This window comes from Oreochromis niloticus, linkage group LG15 (genome assembly GCF_001858045.2).
Source record: "Oreochromis niloticus isolate F11D_XX linkage group LG15, O_niloticus_UMD_NMBU, whole genome shotgun sequence".
NCBI lineage: Eukaryota > Metazoa > Chordata > Actinopteri > Cichliformes > Cichlidae > Oreochromis > Oreochromis niloticus.
In genome coordinates, this window is record NC_031980.2 from 28,252,600 (window position 1) to 28,268,889 (window position 16,290).

Sequence of the window (16,290 nt, forward strand, 5' to 3'; positions counted from 1 at the left end):
GACTCTTATGCCCTTGTTTTTGGACTGGGTGCTCCAGATTGTTTTGTTTTGTTGGCTGTTCTAAATTTAATATAATAAAAAATATATATTTTATTTTTAAAATAATCTTAAAATGTTACTCTACAAAATTTGCAGCAATTAAATTTGTTTATTATTTTTAGGTGAGTCTGTGGGACCCAGGAAGATTGTATACCTGCATCTCTACCAACTTGGATTGCACTTTCTGTGCACTCCAGCCTCTTCTGTTCCATATGAGAGTATTTTCTCTAAGGCAGGAGAAATTATCTCCCAGAAAAGAAACAGACTCGGCCATCGCACAGTGGAACAAATTCTCTTCTTAAATAAAACCCCAACATAATAACTTTAAAAGCATCATGTTTTTACTTTACAAGTTCATAAGCATTTTCCCTTTCCAATTCACAATCAATTCTATCAGATCAAAAATATGTATAAGAAAATTGGCCTAATATAATATTATTTATAAACATAGTTGTCCAGCTGTCCAGTGATTAAAGTACCTGGAGTCAGGACCTCACAGCAGAGGCATTCTCCAAAATATGTTGTACGTTATTATATGTATTTTTTGTCTATTGTATTTACCAACATCAAGACGTCACAAGCAAAGAAAGACCACACCATGGCACATGTTCAAGTAAGGAAAGTTTATTCATCCAATTAATCATTAAACAAATAGACATAATTCCCCCCCCGCCCCCAAAAAACATTCATATTCTTTGCCATCAATAGTCGACTGTGTTGAAAAGTGTTTTTTTAACACAAAATTCAATGCTTCAGAAAACTTTGTTTGGCCATCACTATCTAATACCCCCGCTTCCCTCCCCAAATAAGCTGATCTTGTGATCCATAGGAAAAAGAAAACTGGGCCCCGTGAAACCGAGCTAGAGTCCCTGAGAGAGGCAAAAAGAGAAAGAAAAAGCAAATAAAATAAAAATTCCCCTCCATACTTCTGCACACTACTGTGAAAATAAACCAACCTCATTATTCAATTATATTTCTACCTTAAACATTCTAGTCTATAACAAAGAGATAAAAAAAAAAGAGGGGGGGTGGAGGGATCAAACTTTTAACACATTCCTTCTTTGGGCCACTGAGTCTACATCTGGGCCAAGTTTCATCTCGATCTGCTGCAATATTCATCAAAATTTAAAGAACAATTATTGTCAAGGCTGGCTGTGTGCCTTTCACAGTTGCACTCAAGAGCAGAACTCAGGCACATTAGGGAATAATCCAAAAGGTGATTTTATTAAACCACAACAACATACAAAATACCACAAGCAACAATACAAGGAGGGAAAAAAAAAAAATCAAGCCTTCCACTTAACAGGGAAAACATACTGTTAGGGTGAATACACCCAGGAGGAGTAACATGATCAAAAAACAAAAACTCAGACAACATATATATGCCAGGTTATTAGGGACATGAGAAACACCAGGGAACACAGCTGAACAGAATCTTACTAACGAGACAAGGGAACGCAAAACTAAACAACACACACAACATATACAAGATATCAAAATAATAAAATTGCCAACATAAATAAAACAGGAAGTAACAAACATAGATTAGGACTAAGACATATGAACTGAGTGGAAACAAAGGGACACTTAGAAGCACAATGACACAATATTATAGTGAAAGGACTAGAGACACAGCCCAAATATAATCCACATCTAAAACTCCAAAAGAACAAGTCATAAGTTTAAAGTTAAATAAACATCCTAAAACTGAATATGCAGGGTCAAAGACCCAGGACACCATGTTTATGTTCTTTTATTATATTTATTGGCTCATAGTGTTTAGCTTGCATGAAAAGTCAAAAGTTCCATGGCTTCAAACAGCCGGAGAACCCAATTCCCAGCTCAGAGCGGTTAAATGTAACTTCTTTTAACATTCTGTCATTCTGCTTTTATACCACAAATCCACTTAAAATAGTCAAAAAAATTAATAAAATGAAAAATAATATTTGTCATTTTTGGTCAAACTTGGTTCCTCTGTTCAAAGCTATTAACCCAAGTTTTCTAATGTGATATATTTTATTTTACTAATGTAACGCTGCCTGCCAAATCAATTTAAGAAACATTTGTGCATTCTGTATTGAAAAATACTGATTTCTCTCAGAATTTAGTTTTATGTTATCAAAAATGTATTAAAGGACATGTACAAAGAATATAATACAAAAGTATAACCAAGCTTAATTTAGAGTTTGAAATAGAGAACATAATGAAAATATATCAATAACTATCTATTAATTCCCCATATCCAAGTACCAAGAATGTAAAAACAAATTACATTCTTTCCTGAGAGTCTGATAAAAACACTTAAAGTTACATGAAATTATTCAGCATTATATACATTATTCATAAGGACACAAAGACTTCAAAAACGATAACGAAAATGTTAGAAAACCCATTTGTTGTCTTGACAGCATACATTTGTCTTCATTTCAAACAAGTATGTATTTTTCACACAGAGAGCGGTCCCATTCTCCAGCCTCTGCTTTCCAAAACTGCTCTGTGTTCATCTGGAGGCACTGTGTGTCAAACCACCTGGAGCAGCTGTCACACTGGATCGGTGCATGTTCAAAAAAACAAAAACAAGTATCTTATCACCTCATTCCAGATGACTATATTGATTAATCTGCCATTAGTAGGTGTTGGATAATGCTTTCCTTATCAAATATTCAAAAGCCAAAAAAAAAAAACATTACATGCAAGCTAAGCGTGAATTTTCCTTTTTGCCCACTTACATCAATACGAAAAATAATAATAAAGGCAAGTATACAAAATAGACTTTCTACAATAAATTCCTCAGTTATAAATAAGTCTTACCCAATTGGTGATTGAAGGCCCTGGAATCGGTGATTTTTGAGTAGAACACATGGCACCATTGTTCTCTGCCTCAAACACTATTAGAAATATATTTAAGTTAGGAGCTAGGACATATTAACATACAAGTGCTTTCTTTCTGCTATAACAGTTCACACACCTGAGGCTTCCAGTATTTTTATAGCAATTGCTCCACGTTGCTGTACCATTGCCTTCATCGTTGTTCGAAATGTCATTTTGATACTTGTCCACATCCTCGGTGTGGCATCCTTCACATACAAAAGCAGTAAATGTAAATCAGAGTATTAAGCAATATCACAAAATAACCACCACCAATTACTTTTTGATACTCATTTTTTTTTTTTTACTGAGGCCCACCTGCAGCACCTTCCCAGCCCACCAATGGGCCCTGGTCTACATATTTGGGAAGCACTGCTGTAATCTAATGGAAAATGTTTATTTATTCACTATACTAAAGTTACAGTATTTTTGAAAACACAAGAGTCACCTGTGAAATATACAGCACAACGATCACAACCGTTTGGTCTCTCCAATGTAGAGGTCTGGGAATGCCCAGACCTCTACATTGGAGAGACCAAACAGCCACTTCACAAGCGTATGGCACAACATAGAAGAGCCACCTCCACAGGACAAGACTCAGCAGTCCATCTGCATCTTAAGGATAAAGGTCACTCTTTTGAGGATGCCAATGTTCACATTTTGGACAGAGAGGACAGATGGTTTGAAAGAGGAGTGAAAGAGGCCATCTATGTCCACTGTGAGCGACCATCTTTGAACAGAGGCGGTGGTTTACGACACCAACTGTCTGCCATCTATAATCCAGTTTTGAGTTCCCTCCCCAGGCGCCTTAACGCCCACTCACATCCTGGGCCATCTGACCTCAGGAATTCACATGACAAGGTGGGGCCAGGTTTCACAATGAGCTCACCCGAAACCCTGGCTGATTAGGTCCCACACCCGCTTTCACACCTTGGCGCATGTGATTAGAGGATCACCAGGGGGTCCTTTGTCCCTCCTTGGGGGGATACTCCCACTGGGTTTAAATCTGGGACTCTCGGCCATTTGACCTTAGAACTGAAGAAGCTTCTCGGATGAGAGGTGAAACGTCTTCAAGCAACTTAAAGAAGTCCAGACGCTTTTCTTTGCAAACTCCTTCGACTATACTGTAACATACCCTCATAGAAACCTAACATATTTAAAGGGCAACTAAAGCATGTATGGAAATGTTGTTTTTGTGCACAGCATTGTGACTTTAACAATTTAAAGTTGGGAATGTGTCACGAGTTTCGTGTGTTTTGATGTCATTTTGTATTCTGACTGTCATTTAAGTCCACTTTGTTATGCTAAGGATTTATTCTATAGTGGCAAGGTTGTTCTTTTTAGCTTTTTGATTATCAGATTTCTTCTTGTGTCTTTGCCCTTTGTGTGTCTGTGTTTATCTTTGTTGCGAGTTCTTGTGTCTTGCTTCCCTCGTGTTTCATTCTCTTCTCCCTGCCTGTCATGTTTATCCATGTTTCCCCAGTCATGTCTCTGTGTGTCTGTCTGCATCTCTGTGTGTGTTCCCCCGTTACTTCCTGTTTTACTTTGGTAGTCTCCTGTCTGTGTGCGCCATGTTTTGCTTTGCTTCTTTTACTTTGAACGTACCTTGTCTCATGCGTTATGTTTAGCTTTCCGTCCTCTGTCTCATTGTGTGTAATTAGCCCCAGCTGTGTTCCCCATCAGTTTCCTGTTCCCTCGTCATTCCCTGTGTATTTAAGCCCTTTGTTTTCTTCTGTCCAGCTTCGCGATCTCTCTCATATGAGCCTGTGTGTTCTGTTTATAGTTTTTCCAGTTTGATTTTGTATTGACTCATGCCAGCAATAAAGCTGAGGTTTTTTTTTAGTTTAAGTTTCACCTCCTAGAGTCTGCATTTGGTTCTCTGTTCTGCCTGCCGCACACAGATCATGACAAAATGCTAATTTCCTCAATTTGACATCTGTGTAACCTACCCTACCACAATGAAAAATTAATCGGCAGGGGAAAATCTATTAAAAGGAAGACTACTAGAAATGGAAGAGAAATAGTTTTCCACATAAGAGAACACAGTGTTGCATTTTGTTTAATACACAACTTTCTGACATAAAAATGCTCAGGTTCTTGTGATGTAACAGCCTCCTCTTTCTGAACTGTGTATGAAAGATATAGCTGCACCTGTAGTGATCATTATGTTAGACCTGATTGTTAGTGATGGCCAAATAAAGCTTTCCTGAAGCATTGAAGCTTGTATTGAAAAACGGTTCATTACTCGAAGCTTTTCAACACAGTCCTCTCTGGTGACATCTTGTGTCCAAAAATATGAAGAGCAGCTTGAATCCACAAAATAAAACCAACTGCTTCATAATGATAGCCCACTCTACAGAGTGGAACTCTGTCTCATATTGGGCTGCTGTTGTGTTGCTTTGAACGCGTATTTTTTGGTGTTTAAAAAATGTAGTTTATTTGTTTAATAAATAGTTTTGCCCAGTAAACTTTCCTTGTGTGAACATGCACCATGGTTTGGTCTTTATTTGCTTGTGACTTCTTGATGTTGGTAAATACAATAATTGAAAAATACCACGTTACATATAACATACATATAATAATGCACATTATGCAGTATGCTTCTGCTGTGAGGTCCTGCCTCCATGTACTTATGCAATTAATCGCTAGACGGGTATATTTATAAATAATATTATATTAGGGAAATTTTCCTTTACATAATTTTGACCTGGGGGTAGAATTGATTGTGAAATGGAAAGGGAAAATGCTTATGAACTTGCAAATTAAAACCATGATGCATTTAAGGAAACCCTTTTTCATTTTTATTTAAGAAGAGAATTTGTTCCACTGTGCGATGGCCGAACCTCTTCCTTTTCTTGGAGATAATTTCTCCTGCCTTAAGGAAAATCCCTTCACATGGCACAGAAGAGGCTGGAGTGCAGAAAAACCGGTAGAGATGCAGTTATACAGTCTACCTGGGCCCCACAAACTATCAGCTGAAGGGATTAAATAAATTAAATTGGGGCACATTTTGTAGACTAACATTTTAAGATTATTTTTTAAAATAAAATATATCTTTTTATAACATTAAATGTTACGAGTCAAATGGAAGTTTTTCTAAAGTTATTTAATGATATTTATATTATGAAAAGCAGATTTTTGACATTTTAAGTTTTTCCCGTTTTCATATAAAATAAACACGCGCAAAACAAAAGCAAACAGCCAGAACACAAAGCTGGAAAACCCACCGACCAAAATCAACTCAAAATACTCCCACACAACAGAACCAAATCTCTCAGTAGAATGATCAGTGGTTCGCTATCTGTCACCATCAAAACACTCCACAAATCCCGCGAATGATTCACTTCCTTCCATTTGAATCAGGTACCGAAGCAGTTACGTGCGTAATGAAGCTTCGGACGTCACTGGTCACGTGACTTTTGCCAAACGAAGCAAGCCTCGACACAGTGCTTATGAACCAGTGTGTTGTTTTTTTCGACACACGCTCCGGAGCGTCAGCTTCAAGCGGGCCATCACTACTGATTGTTGTGCTTTCATTAAAGTTATAATTGTTGATTTACCTGTAATTTATACACCGTGTTGCCCTATCTCTCCTCGTGGACTTTTCTGGAGGTGGCTCGTATATTTGATTCTTCCATATTTTCTGTGCTCTATAAGAAATGCTGCAACTTTAATTCAAAAAAACAGTGACCAATTAAATTTAATGTGTGATGTTTAATGGTATATTGCATTTCACGATTTTCAAGTCTTGTTTTGACATTTTATCACTTATGTTACCATATTTTTTTGGACCATAAGGCCCACTAAGTGAAACAAAACAGTCAGATAAGTCAAATTTTACCTGACTAATTCTTCTTGCTTCCTCCACGTTCTCACCATTAATTCATTAATGTTGAATTCTCTTGCAGCTGCTCTACTCCCATGTTGTTGCAGTATATTAATGACTAACCTCGTATTGTGGATGGATTATCTCAGTAGTTCTCCTGACTGAAGTTTACAGCATCCTGCCATAAGATTGCGATTGCATTTGTTCCCAACCATCAGGAACCCCCACGTTAACTTTTATCAAGTGGGGAAAAAAGTTAGCATTCATCCTCCAGCTTCACTGTTTGTTATCCTAACATAGCTGTGTTGCTAATGATCACGTAGCACATCATTATATTACCAGCTAGCCCAACTTCAGTACTCCTACAAAAATCACTGCTGTTTAGTTTCCTGTCTTCATTTATGTTGGAAGTGATAGCAGAGCTGTACGTTTTTAATTTCTACAGAAATCTCTGTCAGAACATGCTATATCATGTTTGGGTGTAAACTAGCGAGCTAACTTCCTGTTAACTTCTAACTCCGTTAAATTTAATAAATTATGTTTTCATGGATGTCTGGATGTTAAACTTAATTGTTACACCTGGTAAAGCAGCAACGCTGATCATTTTATTAAAGATGAAAGAATTTAGACAGTTTCTAACTCTCAGTGATGCTGCAGTGTTCGTTTGACTTTGGGACCTGAAGCGGAGTTGTCTCCCGGATTACTTTGCGAGGCTCCTGACTACGGTAGCCGTAATGCCCAAACAATCCGTCAAGCTGTGCAGCTTCATAGCTTACCAAAGTCGTACTAAAACATTTTTGACAGATCTTTGAGTGCCACGTACCATGTAAGATCAGTTCGAGGTCAGTAAGCACAACCAGAATTCATACACAGGGCACAATGGATTATAAGGCGCACTGTTGATTTTTCAGAAAATTAAAGGATTTTAAGTGCGCCTTATAGTGCAGAAAATACGGTAGTCTTGACATCAATGGAAACTGAATTACCATAATTGGTAAATTCATATGTCAAAACAATGATCACCTTAGGTCGATGTCTTGAAGTTGTAGTTGGACCCTCTGTCAGATTTCCTTTTCCTTCACTATCTGTAAATGGGTCACACAACAGTTCTCTGCATGCCCTCTCCATTTCCCCTACAGGGTTTTCCTCCTCATTAACAAGACAAATCTGAAACTGTGCTGATTTAGTAATTTCTTTTACATTATCATGGTAGTCTGAACAATGACATCAGCACATGCCCTGGTAGGAAAGTTGTAGATTCCAGAACTTATTGCATGGATTGCAATTGAGCACAGTTTGTCCTCGTCTGCCCTTTGTAAAATACTGAGTATTCCCCATCTCAATAGAGGATTTGCCTGCAAGACCTCTTTTGCTGTTGGTTTGCTTCGACCTCCCCCTCCCCTTCTACGTGAATAATTTATTTGCAAGGCAGCTTCCCAGGGTTTGATACAATTGCTTCTCCTGTCTCCAATAGGCCATTTTTAGCTATGTACTTATTGCTTTCTGTCTGCATTTTTTGGCCCAACGGTTTCAGAGATGGCCAATGCCAGTCCAACCACAATGCTGCAGGTTTGTATTGGCTGCACTGACAACAGCGTGCACTTTAAACATCAGCAATCCACACCCAAAGGTTCACATCTTTGGTGACTTGTCCTGACAGTATCTTTTTTTTGGGTTGGAGGTCGTTCTGTGTCATCCTGGTGGGGAAAATTTATCATACAGTGGTATGCAAAAGTTTAGGCACCCCTGATAATCTTTTTTTTTTTTTTTTTTTTTCTTCTTCTTCATAAATCACTGGTTGTTTGGATCAGTAATTTCATTTAAATATATCATATAGCAGACGAAGGCAATGATATTTGAGAAGTGGAATGAAGTTTGGTATGGTGTTTACAGAAAAGTGTGCAATAGTTAACTAAATTAGGCAGGTGCATAAATTTGGGCACCCTTGTCGTTTTGATTTGAATACCTTTAGCACTAATTATTGGAACACAAATTTGTTTGGTAAGCTCATTGACCCTTGACCTACATACACAGGTGAATCCAATCATGAGAAAGGGTATTTAAGGTGGCCAATTGGAAGTTTTTCTCCTCTTCAAGAGTGGCAACATGGGAACCTCAAAACAACTCTCAAATGACCTGAAAACAAAGATTCTAAAACATCATGGTTAACTTTAGGGGAAGGATACAAAAGGCTATCTCAGAGATTTCAGCTGTCAGTTTCCACTGTGATGAACATAGTGAGGAAATGGAAGACCACAGGCACAGTTCTAGTTAAGGCCCAAAGTGGCAGGTCAAGAAAAATCTTAGATAAGCCGAGGTGAAGGATGGTGAGAACAGTCATACCCAACCCACAGACCACGTCCAAAGACCTACAACATCATCTTGCTGCAGATGGTGTCACTGTGTATTGTTCAACTATTCAGCACACTTTGCAGATGGAGGTGCTGTATGGGAGAGTAATGCAGAAGAAACCTTTTCTGCGCACATGCAACAAACAGAGTCGCTTGAGGGTATGCTAAAGCACATTTGGACAAGCGATCTTCATTTTGGAATAAGGTGCTGTGGACTGATGAAACTAAAATTGAGTTATTTGGACAGAACAAGAGGTGGTATGCATGGCGGAAACAGAACACAGCATCCAAGAGAAACACTTGCTACCCACAGTAAAATGTGGTGGCTGTTCCATCATGCTGTGGGGCTGTGTGGCCAGTACAGGGACTGGGAATCTTGTTAAAGTTGAGGGTCGCATGGATTCCAGTCAATATCACCAGATTCTTGAGAACAATGTTCAAGAATCAGTGACAAAGTTGAAGTTGCGCCGGGGCTGGATATTTCAACAAGACAACGGACCCTAAACACTGCTCAAAATCTACTAAGGCATTCATGAGGATCAAGTACAACGTTCTAGAATGGCCATCTCGGTCCCCAGACCTGAATATTATTGAAAATCTATGGTGTGCCTTAAAGCAGGCTGTCTATGCTCGGAAACCATCAAACCTGACTGAACTGGAGATGTTTTGTAAAGAACAATGGTCCAAAATACCTTCAACCAGAATCCAGACTCTCATTGGAAGCTATAGAAGGCATTTAGAGGCTGTTATTTCTGCAAAAGAAGGATGTACTAAATATTGTAATTTTTCTGTTGGGGTGCCCAAATTTATGCACCTGCCTAATTTAGTTTAAGTAACTATAGCACATTTTCTGTAAATCCTATAAACTTAATTTCGCTTCTCAAATCATTGTGTTCGTCTGCTATATGATATATTGAAATGAAATTGCTGATGCAAAGAACCAATGATTTATGAAGAAAAATCATGAAAATTATCAGGGTTACCCAAACTTTTGCATACCACTGTAGGTTGCTGAGTGGGACCCAATCTTTGTGGATCTTAGGAAGTCCATAAATACAGGGTATAGCATCCCCTGGGTATAGATGATAAGTAGGGCGGTCAATGATTTTGTCCTTCTCAAGTTCTTGAAGCCAACTGATAACTTTCTTTTTGTAGCTGCTTCTGGGGTCTCGTTTTAAGGCTTCATAGGTATTGTTGTCACTGAGGACTGTAGTAATTTTTGTGTAACATCTGTTGTGTTTAGAACAACAGTGCCCCTTCCCTTCTTTTCTTATATTGTGAGGTTAGACGGAGGGACTTTAGCACTGGAGAGGGTGGCTGAAACCTTTATCCTGATTTGTTCTGCTTCTGTTTGTCTTAATTTGTTAATCCTTATGGCGGTTTCTGTGGCTGTGATGAGATTCACTATGGGCAACTGTTGAGAAATGGCAAAATTGGGTCCTTTGGCTAGCACTTTCTTTTCAGGTTCAGTGAGCTAGTGAACTACAAACCTACATAACTAGTGACAGCTTAAGACTGCTCTGTGGGCACATCTGAGTGTAGAAAAATGCTAAAATTACAACTTTACATAGAATAATTAACACTGAACACTTAGATGTGTTTCATGTGTGTTCTGTGTCTTCAGTGGAACTTCACTCTCTACACAACATGTAGAGGTTTTGACAATACAAAGTCTTTATCTAGTTTTATATGTTGTTACATTTACAGAGAAAATTCTAAGTGATAGAAATGTAATATATAGAGACTCAATAAAATGGCCTTCTATAACAGCAACAACTACCAATATTGTAATCAATTCAATGATATGTATTTTAGGGGTAGCTGTGGGCATGTATGGAGTGTACAAAGTGACATGATGCTGGTTCTAAAAGTTGTGGAAGAGTAATAACGTTTTTAATTATAAAATGTATTATGGCACATAGCATGATTATTTAATGTATACAAAACAGTTTTAAGAGATGGATTACTTAGAACTTCTTCAATTACTTTCATAAAGCTGTTGAAAAGGAATGAAATTAGTTGTATATTAAAAAATGCTATTATTTTATTTTAATGATCCAAAAAGACACATTTAGGTGCGAGTACAGTACTGAACATCTCAATTAAAATTTTTTTATAGTGAGATGCATTGATGAAAGAACTGACGCTATCAGAATGTTGTGACGTTATTCTTTTGCGCGACAAGCCATTCGTGCATTTATGAAATTCCAATGTTGCAAGGACAATATCAATTCTGCTTACCGTTTATTAAAGGGTTAGGGTTAGGTATTAGGAGTCTGAGTTTTTGTTGTTTCACAGATGTGATTCAGGTGCACTGGCATACAGAGGCCCATAACTCTCCACCCATTAGCTCCTGTATCCCCTGTATCTAAAGACTTTATTTTCCACTAGTCCTCTTAGCGGGTCTTTTCATTAGCTTTATTGCATTATGTTTTTAAAGAAATAGACATATTATATATTGTCTTCTCATTCCCTTTTAATCTGAAGAGGGAAAAGGATCTATATTTTTCCATTTAACCTTCACACGCTCTCCCTTTCCTAAAAATAGTTAGTCGGTTTCAATGCTCCTATATACAGTGCAATTAATAAACATGCATTCACAAGGGAGAGACTGTGATTAAAACAGATCCCACAAAATATATACATTGATATAATATGACCTCTATTTCAAATGTATTAGTTGGTGATCAAAAAGTTCTTTACAAAGGTCTCATTTTTATTTTTGAAATCTATTTTCCCACAAGCAAAGAGAAAAATCAAACTCCAACTGGAGCTCTCACCCTCCAGATCAAGATCCCTCTCATTAAAGGGAATATTACGGTCAAAGTAAGTATACAAAGGTAGGTTTAATTGATTAATTTTTTTTTTTTTTTTTGTGGGGAAAAAAAGACCAATTCCACAAGATCACTACGAAATTATTTACATAAGGTGACCCACAGAGGTTTCCATACAGTAAAACTAAACCAAAACTAAGTAACTAAAACACTCCTATCACAATTCCTGCTGTCTGAACAACTTTATTCTCACACAAAAAGCAAGAGATAGCATATCAATGTCAAACTGGTGTTATCTAAAGTTTAGCCCATATGGAGTTCTGGTGTTTAGTCTCTTGATCCACAGGTCCTCATGTCTCCTCCTCTGTCCCTCCGTCCACGCCGCACAGGGTTGTAGTTCCAGGATGCCCATAAGGTTCGGTGGATGTGTTTGATAATGTTGGACCAAGGGAGTTATTTAATCTGTCTTACCCAATGCTGTATATATGTTGTTTTAACCTATCTACATGAGTCTAGCCCGTTTCTCCCATATACATTGGAGAGCACCTCTTACAGATGATAGAACACACAACAGAACTACTGTTAAGTGCGGTCTTCTCTGAAATTGGAGTTCTGGCTCCCTCGTGTGGCTCAAAAAAGGTATTATCCTTATTTTAAGAAACAATAACATAAATCTTATTTCCTCCCATGCTGTTGTTCACAATTTACTTCGCTTTGATCAACATAGATTTGAATTTTTATTCTTCCCGTTGACCGTTGTAATTTTACGGTTTTAAGGCTTTTTAGATTAAAGATTTAATTGTAGTTGGTCACACCAATTTGCAAATATACACTGCGCTGTATCTTGTGTCCAGTGAATATTGTCCCCAACTGTTTCAAAATGGTCCCCAGAAAACGGGTTCAGGACCAAAAGCCGTTTTGCAGCGAAGCTGTTGATGAGAGTTAAATTTCGTTGTTGTTCTATTGGGAGGGAAGATGAAAAATTAATTAATGGGAAGACTACCTCAGCATTTGGAAAGACAGATTTTGCTTTTTTGTAAAGCATTCTTAATTGTTTGATGGAAGTTTTTTCTGCATCTTGGTCCCTATTGTTAATTCCCACCGATAACACTACTAATTTGATGTTTGGATGAATCGGGGTCTTCTCCAAAATCTGGAGAAAGTGGTAGAACGAGGCCCCCGGATAGCTGTCAATTTGGATGTTATCATTATTGTAAGCTGGTATGCGGTTCAAATTGGAATCACCTAGGAACCAGATTGGCAGAGTCCCACAGAACGCCCAATCCATGATCTTCCTGCCCTTCCTGGCTTTATGGTAAGTCGGACGGTATCTGTCCGACTGTACCTTGGTGTTCGGCCACACTGTGGTTAACGGACCCCCTCATCATCATGATATTAGTTTTGTTTCCCACCACCTTTGCTTGGCCGCTTACACTCCTTTCGCCTTTGGAGCTTGAATCCAAGTTTTGAGTCCCCCCAGGGGGCGCCCCTGCATCGTCAGCTAAAGCTCTGCCAGCCGAAGAATAGGTCTTGTTAAGAGTCTGCAACCCGTCACTGCAGGTCTGTATCTTCGGACTAGCCTGTAACACTGACACATTAGAACGCACACTTTTAATATGATGGAATGAATGAGATTTAGTCACAGTAGGTTGTTTTCCCTGTGTCTCGGGTCTAATTTGTGTTTCACTCTTATTTGCTCTATTAGGTTTTCTCCAAATTGTTTTGGGCTGGAGAATCGGTGGTCCAACCTCCACCTGCCCAAGTCTCTCCCCCTCCCCTGGCCCCAACACTGAGCGGGAGGTCGAGGGGGGACAAAGGATCGCAAGGAGGGCACGGCGGCGCAGGAGGCCTATCACCTGTCGGTTCTGGATCCCGGACGGATCCAATCACTTGTTCGACGTTTTCAGAGACAATAGGAGAAATCACCCGGCTTGTTTGAATGGCGTCCCTGGTTTTATTAAATTGTGGTACTGGCACAGGGTCATCTATCAACGGGGTGGATTGTGAGTCCCGGACAGTGGGATTCCTCATGACCTGAACTTCAGGGTAAAGGGACGTCTGGTTTAATCTGTTCACTTGGCTGAGGGGTGGGAATTCCTCCTCGCTGTCTAAGTTTAATTCCTCTGCTGTCTCTTCTTCAAAACATTCTACAGATAGCGAGGGAGCAGAGATAGCTGAGTCCTCCAAGTTTTCAGTGAGTAAAGATTTAACTGCCTCCATCGTACCTGCAGCCAACCTGGCCTTGTAGCGCTTTTTCATCCAGTTTTCTGCGACCTGAAAGGCCGTATCGTCACATGTTGTGTGACCATGATTTGCAATAATTTTGGTATAGTGTTCCTGAAGTATGGACAGGTTATTTTGCAACCATGTCTGCGTGTTCCTTCCCACTGCCTCCCTAAGTTCCTCCGTGGGGGAGGAGGGCCTGATAAATGCGGTAAGTTTTGATATCGGTCTACTCAGGGGGAGTTTTGGTTAAAATAGCTTTGTCAATAATGTACTTGTGATGTATGGCCTGCATTAACTTAAAATAACTCTTTGCCACCTGTCTAATGTTTGCATTTAACGGTTGATATACAGATTGACGATTGCGTTGTGGATCTGTTTGTCCCCCCTCTCTGCTGTGGTATTTTCTGGCAAATGGGTTCGTTCTAACCTCCGCTGGGAAGCTGGATTGGGCCACCTGGAACCTGTTGGAAAAATCCATGGTCAGTATAGAGGCTTACCTGTGTTTAGGCCTCAAGTTTGCTCCACTCCAGATCTCCAGTAGCTTTTAGCCTAGGTGCTGCATCCGTGAATTTCCTAGGTGAAAAGGTCTGAAACACTCAGTTTAGAGGGTCACAAACAGTTCAAAATCCTCCAGTCCAAGAAGTCACTCTCAAAATCCAAGGTTTTAATTAGAGTCCATGCTCTCCATGCAACTTCTTTCCTTTTTCTGCGAATAGAGTCCTATCTTTTATCAAAAGGAGGATAAAAAGAGGTTCTAGTTCAGTTTTTAGCCTCCAATCGGCAAAGTGGGGCTCAAGCAGGCTTCTCTACAAGGCAAGGCCTCACTGACATACTAAAAACCAAATGTTTATTAATCAATTAGAAGATACTTAAAAACCAATTTAGGACAAAAAGGGTTAGGATTAGGGTCAGGGTCCGTTGATTGGTGGACAGAGGCGGTTTCTCGCAGCTTAAGTACAGTTTATTGTTTTACGGCGGTTTTTCCCGAAGTCGCAAAATTATGACGTCACAACATTCTGATTGGTCACTTGCAATGTTGATCCTGGAACAACATTTTCATGATGATCTGGGAACAACACCAACACGACGATATCAGATCGTGCGGAATAGTCAGTCAATCACATCAACTCTGTGATGACTGAATAAAAACTTTTTTTTTTCTTTTCTTTTTTTAAACTCAAACTGTTTTGTTTTGTTTTTTCCCAAAGGCTGACTTTGGAAAGTACTTCAAAAATGTCTGCCTAATGTAGAGTAAAACCTGCAATGAAATGTCACTGATTTATTTAAAACTACACATTTGATGCAACAGAAAAAAAGCAAACTGTTTCTTCCTGTTAAAAGGGAGTTTTTCCTTCCCACTGTCGCCAAAGTGCTTGCTCATAGGGGGTGTTGTGATTTCGCGCTGTGTAAATAACGTTGAATTGAATCATGTATTTAGCTGCTAATTGAGAATATGTACTTCTACTTGTTGCAAACAAAATGATACTTGTTACTGAAAGTTCAAGTGTTTGTGGATATGTTCCTTTATGTATTTTCACACAATTAATTTTGTTGAAAACAATGCAATACTAGATGGTATTCAGGAAAGTGAGTGATCTAGAGTTGTGACTGACAAACGTACAAACTGTTGTGATGACTTGTCAGATTTTAGTGAGAAGTGCATCAACATAGTAACAAATATGTTAAAGACTAAAGCATGCACAAAAACACTGACAATTTCTAATGTGAATGAGAATATGCGTTACTGATTTGAGAACTGCATTGAGAGCAGTGAGAAAGACCTTTTGTGTAAAAACTGCACCAAATCAGTCCAGAACAGTAATTCTCCAATTTAATCCTTACCTTCTTTCTGTCATGGTCTCCGTACCTCCCTGGCTGGCTCTGTCAGGCCACGTTTTGTTGTAGTTGTGCTCTCTCCCTCTCCTCTGTCTCCACTGCCTGGGCGGAGCTCATCTTGGGCTCCTGCCTCTGGCCCGCGCACCTGCCCTGATTTACAACACCTGCCGCTGATTATATGAAAATACATATAATAATGTGCAACACATTATGAAGTATGCCTCTGCTGTGAGGTCCTGCCTCCAGGTACTTAGCAATTAACCACTGGACACCTGGACAGGTATGTTTATAAATGATATTATATTTGCTAAATCTCTTATACATTTTTTGAAAGAAATGATTGTGAACTGGGAGGGGAAATGCTTGCGAA

The 16,290-nt window shown here is 38.9% G+C and overlaps 1 long non-coding RNA gene across 2 annotated transcripts; it reads right to left on the bottom strand.

Moving 5' to 3' along the window:
* Positions 1 to 551: 551 nt before the first annotated feature.
* Positions 552 to 16,051, bottom strand: LOC112842512 (uncharacterized). 2 transcript variants are annotated; one of them, XR_003214315.1, is made up of 5 exons: positions 15,927 to 16,051; positions 14,582 to 14,657; positions 3,008 to 3,116; positions 2,851 to 2,927; positions 552 to 2,585 (listed from the first exon to the last, which is right to left on the bottom strand). It is a non-coding gene; the product is annotated as an uncharacterized LOC112842512 (long non-coding RNA). The 2 variants fall into 2 exon arrangements; XR_003214316.1 differs by lacking the exon at positions 14,582 to 14,657 and having other exon boundaries at positions 15,927 to 16,003.
* Between the last annotated feature and the right edge of the window lie 239 nt (positions 16,052 to 16,290).